Source organism: Myotis nattereri (genome assembly GCF_964212035.1).
Source record: "Myotis nattereri genome assembly, chromosome: Y".
NCBI classification, from domain to species: Eukaryota; Metazoa; Chordata; class Mammalia; order Chiroptera; family Vespertilionidae; genus Myotis; species Myotis nattereri.
The window spans coordinates 23,575,389-23,585,797 of record NC_138094.1 but is presented as its reverse complement, the minus strand read 5'-3'; the positions used below and the strand labels follow the sequence as shown (position 1 = coordinate 23,585,797).

General features: G+C 41.5%; 1 pseudogene across 1 annotated transcript in view; it reads right to left on the bottom strand.

Moving 5' to 3' along the window:
- Positions 1–627: 627 nt before the first annotated feature.
- LOC308512383 (centriole and centriolar satellite protein OFD1-like) overlaps positions 628–10,409 on the bottom strand; it is a 67,670-nt pseudogene continuing 57,888 nt past the window's right edge. Inside the window, exons 2-7 of the transcript in view lie at positions 7,667–7,785; positions 5,590–5,663; positions 3,917–4,010; positions 2,828–3,017; positions 1,272–1,402; positions 628–744 (exon numbers count right to left, since the gene is read on the bottom strand). The product of the transcript in view is annotated as a centriole and centriolar satellite protein OFD1-like (transcript). The remainder of the gene's footprint in view (positions 745–1,271; positions 1,403–2,827; positions 3,018–3,916; positions 4,011–5,589; positions 5,664–7,666; positions 7,786–10,409) is intronic.

Below are 10,409 nucleotides of genomic sequence, written 5' to 3'. Positions count from 1 at the left end.
TCCATCCCATACCCTTTGGGACAGGCGCCAGATGCAGGCAAGCGCCACTGCAGCAGACGAGCTTCTCCTGATCAGGACTGACTGGGCGTGAGCCTGCAGCAGGTGCAGCAGGATCAGGATGAGCGAGAGTGGTAGGCAGTAGCAGCAGGTGGCGCTGGACTGCCAGTTTCAGCACAATCCCCACAGGCCACACTGAGGGACCCCACCCATGCACAAATTCATGCACCAGGCCTCTAGAGTGACATAAGTCACCCTGCTTCTCACATATTTTACTCATCTCTCAAGGAACACGTAAAAACCCTGAAGGGTCAGATTGATCTTATTATCAAGGTAACAAATATAAAAGAAAAACCAAGGTCCATGAATTTGGGAACCTCTGTGCCATTACACCTTTCTTATTTGGGGTACAAGGCTCTTCCAAGCCAAAGGAACCTATAAAAGCAAGTCACGTTAGCTGATGACTGACTGGTTGGTATTCCTGAAATGGACAGAGTTTTTACTTCTAAGATGACATATTTCTATGGCTTTTCCCCTACTATGAGAATTACTGAAACTTCAGTAGTGATCATTACATTTCCATATATACTGGAAGTTTTACACATACACATTTGTAAGTTAAAAATCTCTCTAACCTGTCTCAATCTGCTTCAGTTGCAATTTTAAATCAGCCACCTGCATAGTTAACCTCCTTACAGAAGCATCATAATTTAATATCCGGGCCTTCAGCTTTGCAGAATGCTCAGTCTGAAAAGATTTAAAGAAGGGAAGAAATCAATGTAAAAGAAATCCCAGTTCACTTCAAAAGGAACAAGTCTTTTATAGGGCTTATTCTCTTTTCCATTTTGCCCATTCTGAGCAGCTTCATGCCTGTGGTCCACAGGTCCCTAGAAAACAATAGAGCACACAAACAAGTTTGCCACCTCCATTTGCACTCATCTCTAAGAACAGTTCTATAAGGTAGGAGGCAGACACCAGAGTGTCAACAATTCTAAGTCACAGGGCAAGAATCAAGAGATATTACTAGAGGGCACAACCGAGACTGGGACAATTTCTGTTTATGAGTGCGCTTTCCTTGGGATTTTATTACTGTTATAAATATAGTTATATCATCACCCAAGAATTTCTCAGGTGAGAAGGTTACCTTAGAATAGTGGGGGGATAATTTTTGATGTTAAAACCAATCTGATTTACACTGGTGTGACACACACCAAGCTTACATGTGTACACAGTGGATCAGACTAACACCCGACCAAATAAAGATCAGTACTCACTTCACTTTGCAGCTGTCTCTGCAGAGCCTCCTTGTGAGTTTCAAACTTCTTATGCCTTAACACGAAAGCAGCTCCTGCTTCCTTCAACTGTTTCTGCAAATTTACCAGTTCAGGAGGTGGTTGAGCTATAACTAAGAAGGTAAAAAAGCCTAGTGATTATCAACAGTAAGTTTTCCCATCTCACTTAGCAAAAGCAGCTAAAGATATTTTAAATTGTTCTTTCTTTTCTTTGTACACATGTAGTTAATACCATATTAATTCTATGGAATGGACTAAGAGCACAAATTTCAGAAGAGTTGAATGCATGCAGAGGCAAACTTCACTACTCTTTTCTAATGCAAATGAAAGAAATTCTTTCAAATCCTTTAACTAACCTGAAAGCCCACCTCTTTCCTCTATCACACACAGGAGGCATAAAAGGAGTTCTCCATCAAAACCTGTTAAGTACCCCTAGGTCTAATCTGATCTGTGCACCAGTCAGCAACACTCAGGGTTCAAGCAGACATCAGATGGAGTTCCACCATTTCAGTCACTGAAGAACCACTAAAGGGTGATTCATGTAGGTTAGCCACTAAGGGTGGTATTGTTCTCTGGCCTAGTAATCGGGCCATGCTGTTAACTCCGTGGGCCCAAAGTAGGAGTGGGGAAACTTTCTTCTGCCAAGGGCCATTGGGATATTTATTTTTAGTTAGTTATTTATTTTTAAATATATTTTATTGATTTTTTACAGAGGGGAAGGGAGAGAGATAGAGAGCCAGAAACATCGATGAGAGAGAAACATCGATCAGCTGCCTCCTGCACATCCCCCATTGGGGATATGCCCGCAACCCAGGCACATGCCCTTGACCGGAATCGAACCTGGGACCCTTCAGTCTGCAGGCCGACGCTCCATCCACTGAGCCAAACCGGTTTTGACATGGATATTTATAACATCATTTGCAGGTCATACAAAATTATCAACTTAATTAGCCTCCTATATTTGGTCAAACATTTAATTAACTCACCCCTAATGCCTTGGCAGGGCCAGATCAAAAGATTTTATGGGTCTTCTATAGCCTGTGGGCAGGACAGTCTCCACACTTGGCCTAAACCATCAGGGAGGGAAGAATTCCCAGAATTGGGAGAGAAAGATCTGGCACAGGCACAGAGCAATGGTGAGAGGTCATCCTGTAAGCACTGGATCTTGCCTTGCTGAGAGGCACAGGGCCAGCCCACAGCCAATATATACAGTGGGGGTGAGGATGCAATGGTGGAGAGGGAATAATAACCTCAACCTCACTCTCATTCCTCCTTCTCAATGGCCAAATCTGAGCAGCAGAAAGTGAGGGGAGATTTGTACAACCCAGAAGGCAGATTTGTAGTTTAAAGATACTTCTTAGTGACACTAATAATATACTATAGTAATAGCAAGCAAAAAAGGAAGTAACTTCAAATTGAGAATCTTAATTTTACAAAAATTTTCCTGATTGAAGCCTTCCTTACAGATACAAAGCATAGTGTCATAATATTAAGCTAATATGAATTACAAAGACATGCAAATCAGGAAAAAGACATACGGTTAAAAAGATGCAAGTTTTCATTTCTGCTCTCTTCCAGTTGTTGTTTAAGTAATTTATTTTGAGCCTGAAGCTCTAATTTCTCTTCTTTTAGAAGCGAATAGCCACTCATCTCTTTCATCTCTTCATTCAGCAGGTGGTTTTGCTTGGTTATTGCCAAGAACTGGGCCTTGAGAGATTCGAGTTCAAGCTGGAATTGAAAAAAAACTTGCATTTGAACAGTTACTGCAGTACTTCTTATGCAAAAACTGGCAGGCTGCTATAAACTGGGTGTCATAGTAAGTAAGGTCACTGGACAGAGGACTCATTCTCTGCAGTAAGAAGAACCTGATTCCAACATGGAAGCTCATCTTTGCCCTAGAAGGGGCGGGGGAAGTTCATCCAACCTTATACTTATGCAGAACCCTGGCCTACAAAGCAAGTGCTTCAGATTAAGTTTGTTGCCCATTTTCCAGATACAACTAAGGTCCCAATAGCAATCACAGACTGCAGCAATGTTTATAAAAATGAAAAGCTGAGCTATCACAAACATGCTGTGGTGCTTTCCTTTTTTTATACATTTCATGTTTACATACAAAAGTCTACAATGTTCTCAAATAAATAGATCATTACAGCTGCAAAAATACATTTTATGTGCAGGATATATCCAGGTACATCAAGTTCCAGCTCTGTCCTTCAGAGAGCACACGTGATGAACAGCAAGAAAATAAATGGCATGTGAAAAACACATCTCATTCTGTTTTATCCTGTAAGATCCCAATGTAATGACAGGAATGTTCACCTTCTGCTGATGGGAAGGAAGGAGAGGCTAAGGCAGAAACTAAAAGCACTGGCCACCTGCTATGGGCTAGGCACATAGGTCAGCTCACCACGGAACCTCAACCACCCCAATGATTAAGGAACTTGTTCCAGGCAACAAGCAGGAAGGACTAAAAGGAAGAACTACTAAATTAACTTAAGTTGGGCCTTCTTAGTCATAAAATAAACAGTCTAAACACATCAAGCTAAATAATGTATGGCTGAAACTAAAATTTCATCTACTGCCTTGAAGTTTTATCGACTTCAAAAAACAATAGGCTTAGCAATTACCTCAAGTTCTTTCACACGAGTTGCAGAATGATTGCATTCTTCTTCCTGTTTGAATTGGTAGCCATGGACTGCTCTTGCAAAAGAATAGGTTTTACTGAAAGAGAAAGCCAACCAATTAAAGATGTTTTTCTAGTGAATAAAAACTCATTTAAGAATTTATGTACAATGTCAGACCTAATGACGATTATTTCATCATCTAAAATAGCAGGTGTCAGAGTCAAAAATCAGTAGGGAAAGTAAGAAATAAGTCCTATTACCCAACAGGTGATGGGAAGTCTTAATGGTCACATATATTGTGAACTTTCTTCCACTACACATACCAACCAGTTGCACCAGCTGCTCAGAGCCCTCATACCCAAAGATCTGAATTTCCTTAAATACAAAGATTTGTCTTATGATTTTAGTGTCTATTTCATCATTTTCACTTCATTCAATATGAGTCTATGCAGATATATCATTAAAAAAAAATTAGCTGACTACATGATGGTACTAATTCCTAAGAAGTATTAGTCTAGTTTTCACAAGATAGTCACAGAGGAGCAGCCACACACTGGGTGACCTTATGGGTCCTTATCAAGTACGCAGCTCTCGTTCCTTTGAAATTTCTACTTAAGTTCACTTCTTTTCATAGACAAGTTTCTACAAATATACTGAGACATAAAATATCAAGAGATTGAAAAATTATTCAACTTTCCTACTCCTGGGTTAGTTATAAAACAGTTTAGGAAGTTATATGTCAGGTAAAAATATCATGAGGCATAAACATATGTTACAAGTAAAAGAAATAAGGAAACAGGTCACAGGGAATGGAGAAGTTAAAATTTTCCATAAGTAAAAAATGAAGTCTCTCATGCTTAAAACCACAATGAGATATCACCTCCCACCTGTTAGAACAGCTATCATCAATAAATGGATAAATAACAAGTGCTGGCCAAGATGTGGAAAAAAGAGAACCCTCATACACTGTTGGTGGGAATGCAGATTGGTGCAGCCACTATGGAAAAACGGTGTGAAGTCACTCTCCCCACCCCCACCCCCCAAAAAAAAATAATAATAAGAGCGGCCATATGTTCTAATAATTCTACTTCTCAGTATATGTAAAAAACAACAACATGCCAATTTGAAAAGACATACATGTGCACCCACATGTTCACTGCAGCATTACTAGTAACAGACAAGATTTGGAAGCAACCTAGACTACCATCAATAAATGAATGTGTGGATACAGAAGATGTGATATATTACTCAGCCACTGAAATGAATAAAATCTTGCCACCTGTGACAACATGGATGAATCTAAAGGATATTATGATGAAATAAGTTACAGAGAAAAACAAATACCTTATGATTTAACTTACATGTGGAATCTTAAGAAATAAAAATAAACAAAACAAAACAGACAGGCCCATAAATATTGATAACAAGCAAGTGGTGGTCAAAGGGGAGGGAGGAAAGTAGATGGGGGAAGAATAACCTCCTGAATACCCTACCTCTCTCAGGTTAAGGTCATTTTTGATACGTAAAATTAAAAGAACAAAATAATGATTAATTTTGTAGTAAAAGTAAAATGTAAGCTACACACACACATATAAATTTAGAACAGGCCCAATTTAGGAAGCTAATAACCTATACCAGAAATTTACAAATGCAGCTTTCTTCTCCACAAGAATCACCTTTATTCTTCCTGTCCTCTTCACCCAGTCTGTTAGATCTATCGATGTAGTCATCCTTTAGCTCAAGTTGATACCTGAGAATTAGAATGACCAAAATGATTTTCTTGTCACTTTCCTGAACAGATTCCTATCAATGTATGGGTTTCTGTGGCACCCGGGCACCTAAGGGCATGAACATGGCCATGCATAACTTCAAGGACTATCAGTACCAAAGCCCAGAGATGCAAATTCTGAATATAAAACCTGCTACAATCCTTTAATTTGGTCCCCAAAACTCGTTATCGTGAGGTTATTGAGAACAATTATTCCATGGTGGTCTGGATTGGCACACAAAAGTAAATTAAGTTCAATTTACACTGGTACAACTGACTCTAAATCCCAAGAACAAGAAGTCAGTCACATCCACCTGCCTTGCCTTGCACCCCATCCCCACCCCAAAGAACTTTTGCCCTCAAGGGCTGGGCATAGGGTTCGGGGCCAACTTCGACCACCCTCATATCTGGGTTAGCAATACCAAAAGCACACTTTCAAGTTTTACTTATCTCCACCAACTGCCACTAGCAGACGTTTCAGTTGAGAGAGATGGTGAGTATCCTGTGAATTCCCACCCTTGCTCAAGTCATAGAGGATACCCAAACCAGACAACATCAAACAGTACATGATCTGCGAAGCAGTGGGAAAATTAACATACACATTTACTCATTCATTTATTCCTAAGGGTTTAACAACTACAGACATGTCAGCACTTGCTATTACACTCGAGAAGCTGACATACTATATGTATGTCATCATTTCAAAATCTATACATGGAAAGGTACTATATTTTAATTAGAATTCTTTTAAAGAATAAGCTCAGTACTATGTAATGTAAGTACTATGTAATGTAATCTCATGACAAATTACGGGCAAGGCAGTAAAAAGAGACCACTTATTAAGACATACCAAAAGTTAGTTGAGTCATCTCTTCACCACAAATTCATTTACTCAATGAATATTATATGAACACCTGTGTGCTAGACACTACACTGAGCACTGTAGAGAAAAGTTACCATATGGGCTTGATGTCTGCACTGAGTAGTTAATCACTGCAACACATTAAAACTCAGATTATAGGGAAGTCATAGTAACCATAGTTATCATATTTTCCTTTTCCTGTATAATTTTTTTGCTCCATTGTTAATTTCCATTTATTTCTTTTGATTCTGGCTTTGCAGAATCTTGAAGGAATACAGGGCACATGTTACCTGATAAGCACTAAAACCACTAGGCAGAATAATTTATAAATTGATAGATACCTCCATCGTAGTGGCAAGTATGAGGCGGGAGAGGAAAAGAGAACTAAAAGGGATTATAATTCCCGCCCTGGTCAGCCTGATTCAGATGGTTGAAGCACTGTCCAGTGCATTGGAAGGTCATGGGATCAATTCCTGATCAGGGCACATACAGGAGGCAACAGATCAATATTTCTCTCTCATGCTGATTTTTACCTGTCTCTCTCCTTTCCTCCCTAAAATTATTTTTTTTTTTAAAAAAGTGAATTTTTAAAAAGTTGATCAACCTGTGGGTCGCGACCCCTTTGGTGGTTGAACGACCCTTTCACAGGGGTCGCCTAAGACCATCCTGCATAACAGCTATTTACATTACGATTCATAACAGTAGCAACATTACAGTTATGCAGTAGCAACGAACATAATTTTATGGTTGGGTCACAACATGAGAAACCGTATTTAAAAGGTCAGAAGGTTGAGAACAACTGCCTTAGATCAACCACTTTTATAGTTTATCTACAATGTGAGCTGAGCAACTCACAATGTGCCATAAAATGAAAGCAAATCACAGACCCTCAATACATGTTAGAAAAGCTATGAGTAAGAAAGAGCAGAGGATGCTATTCCCTATACTGTAACTCTGTAAAATTATCTTAAATATTCATGGGAAAGGCTTGACTGTCAATAAAAAACCCGTATTTTTTTTTAAACACTATCACCACAAAATGTTAAGTCTTATCTACTTCACTAGTATTGCTGTGTTTCCATCAACTTATTCCAAATCTATTACTTGTTTAAGAACACCAAACAATTTCTTTAGAATTTCATTCTTGAGCTTTTGGTCACAGGTCTCCTCCATGCTCTTTATATTCAGGATCCTGTCTCCTAAGTGCATCAGCCACACTTTTATGATTTTCTTCTGTAGCCTCTGATATTAGCAAAAATATAAAAAGCAAAAAAAAATAAAACTGTAATTGCTGAAGTAAAGACTTTAGGAGAAAAAAATAACATAATTTTAGCTCCACAAGCTAAAACTGTTATGTGACTGTCACTGCTGGGAAGTAACTGGAAAGAGCTGGAGTTCTCCATCTATTTTATGAACTGACCAAGTTATGTGGGATCTGAAGTAGCAGATGGAGCAGCATGGTGCACCAGGCTGCAGGGAGTGTGCAAGTTTCAAGACCAAAGTGCTTTTCATAGAAGATGATGAACACTTAAAAAATGATTGCAGGTAATAAATGGCCATAATAAATTCAGAGAAAAGCTACATACCAAACTTAAGTTAGTGTACTTTTGCTTTAGTACTTATTTCTTCAGTAAGATTATTTCTGTGAGGTTTAACTGATCAGCCCATAGGTATGAAAGACAAAAGATTTGTTTCTGATATTTAATAATCTAGTGATTGAATACTGAAGAGTGCTGAACAATAGAAAAAGATAGATAGGTCAATCAGAACTTCCAAATACTGAAGAATGGAATGGTCTTCCCTTGGATCGAGCCAGGTAAGTGCTAGGGAATGCTGACCATTCCAAGCAAAGGATAAAAGCTCTATGTGTTAGCACCCTCTGCTGACTAACATGTAAAGCAAAGGAGCAGTAAACAATACTTATTAGCTTACTAGATGCCTGGTGCACAAATTCATGAATGGCAGGGGTCCCTCCACCTGGCTGATCACGGTGGTCTCACACAGTCCTGATCTTCTCACCCAGTCCCAATTGGGGCTGGGGTGGGATCACAGGAGGGCTCCAGGGCAAGTCTGGTCCTGTCTTGCCTGGTCCTGATGGGCCCCACCCCAGCAGCAAGCAACTTACTGGTTGGAACATCTGCCCCCGGGTGGTCAGTGCAAGTCGTAGCGACCAGTCAGTTGACCACTCGGTCAGACACTTAGCATATCATGCCTTTATATATATAGGTTGTAACTCACAGCACAGAATGTTCAGCATGAACTTTCCCCTGCCCCTGGTCTTGGAGACCGCATGTTCTTCTAAGGCTCTGCTCACCAAATTCAGCTGCCACATGAAGTAAATTGCATTGTGTGCGTGGAAACCCTTTGTAGGCTCCATTGCTGTGTCTTTACTTCGTTGCAGTTCCAATTACTCCAACATAAAGACAGACACCCTCATTATCAGGTAACACCATCATGGTAAGACCCCTGCTCAGCCTACTGCAGTGGTTTTTAAACAGGCCATGGGTCGCCCCAGATGGTTTGGTAGAGTAGGTACAGCCGCAGCCTGCGAACTAAAGGGTCCTAGGTTTGGTTCCGGTCAAAGACACATTCCTGGATTGCGGGCTTAATCCCCAGTATGGAGCACATGCAGGAGGCGATGGATTCTCTCTCATCATTGATGTTTCTCTCTCTCTCTTTCACTCTGCCTTCCTCTCTGAAATCAATAAAAATAGTAAGTAGGCCATTAATCAAACGTTGCTGCTCTCCATCCAGTCCCCTCAAACCCTCTTTTGTCTTTGACCCTCCCCACACACACACTCTGCTGCGGTCTGTAAAATGGGGTCAGGATTTCTACTTCAACCAAGGGCAAAGCTTCCACATGGACCTCCTTCCCCGACTGTCTTTGCCCCCAGTCCTGTGTGGTTTCTCCCTCCTTCCCCTCCATCTAACTTGGTGGGCCCTGCTCTGCCCACTCCTCATGTGACCTCCTGTCCGCAGCCTCCCACTTTCTCCTCTGGGGGCAGAGCTCTCCAAAGGCTGTGTGGGAATGGAGTGGGCTGTGCAGAGTGGGGTGGGGCAGACAAGGCAGTACAGGGTGTGCAGTGGTGGAGAGCTCTGTGGGCCAAGTCCAACCTTTGGAGAAGAGCTGGGGTGACAGGTCACCAGGAGGAGGAGGGAGGGATGTAGACCTTGTCCCGTGGGAGAGGCACTGGGTTCCTGGGCTGTCCCCACACAGCAGCTTTTCTAGGCCCCTGCACAGCTATCATCCTCCACCTCTTGCTGCCTCCGCCTCAAGTTTTGGACTCAGTTTCTTTGACTCAGCCCCACCCCCGTCTCAGCTGCGTTCCAGGAGCCTGAGGCTGCACGTTGGCTTTGGGCAGCTATGCCTGGCCTGCCCCCTATAATGGTGTTACCCACTCTCCTGGAGTAGTTAGTGAAACTTAAATAAATATAAGCAGCTCTGAAGATTATAAATTGAGCACTGAGAAGGCCACAGGCTGCGGAGGGCTGCATAGTCCAGGCTCTCAGCATAGAAGCCTCCCCAGCCACCCGGTCCCTGCTGGCTCCCGCCCCCACCTGCCTCTGCCCAGGGCTCAAGACAAACCCCAGGAACTTCCTGACAGCTCTCACCTCACATCTCACTTTCCAGTCCAGCCCACCAGTGCCCACAGCAAGCTAACCTACTGGTCCGAGCGTCTGCCCCCTGGTGGTCAGTGCACGTCATAGTGACTGATCGACTGATCCAGTGGTCAAACTCACAGTGGAACTCCAGTAGAGGGAATAATTTGCATATTAGGCTTTTATTACGTAAGATATCAGCGATTTTCAACCTTATTTATCTCTGACACACATAAACTACTAAAATTCTGCAGCATGCCAAAAAT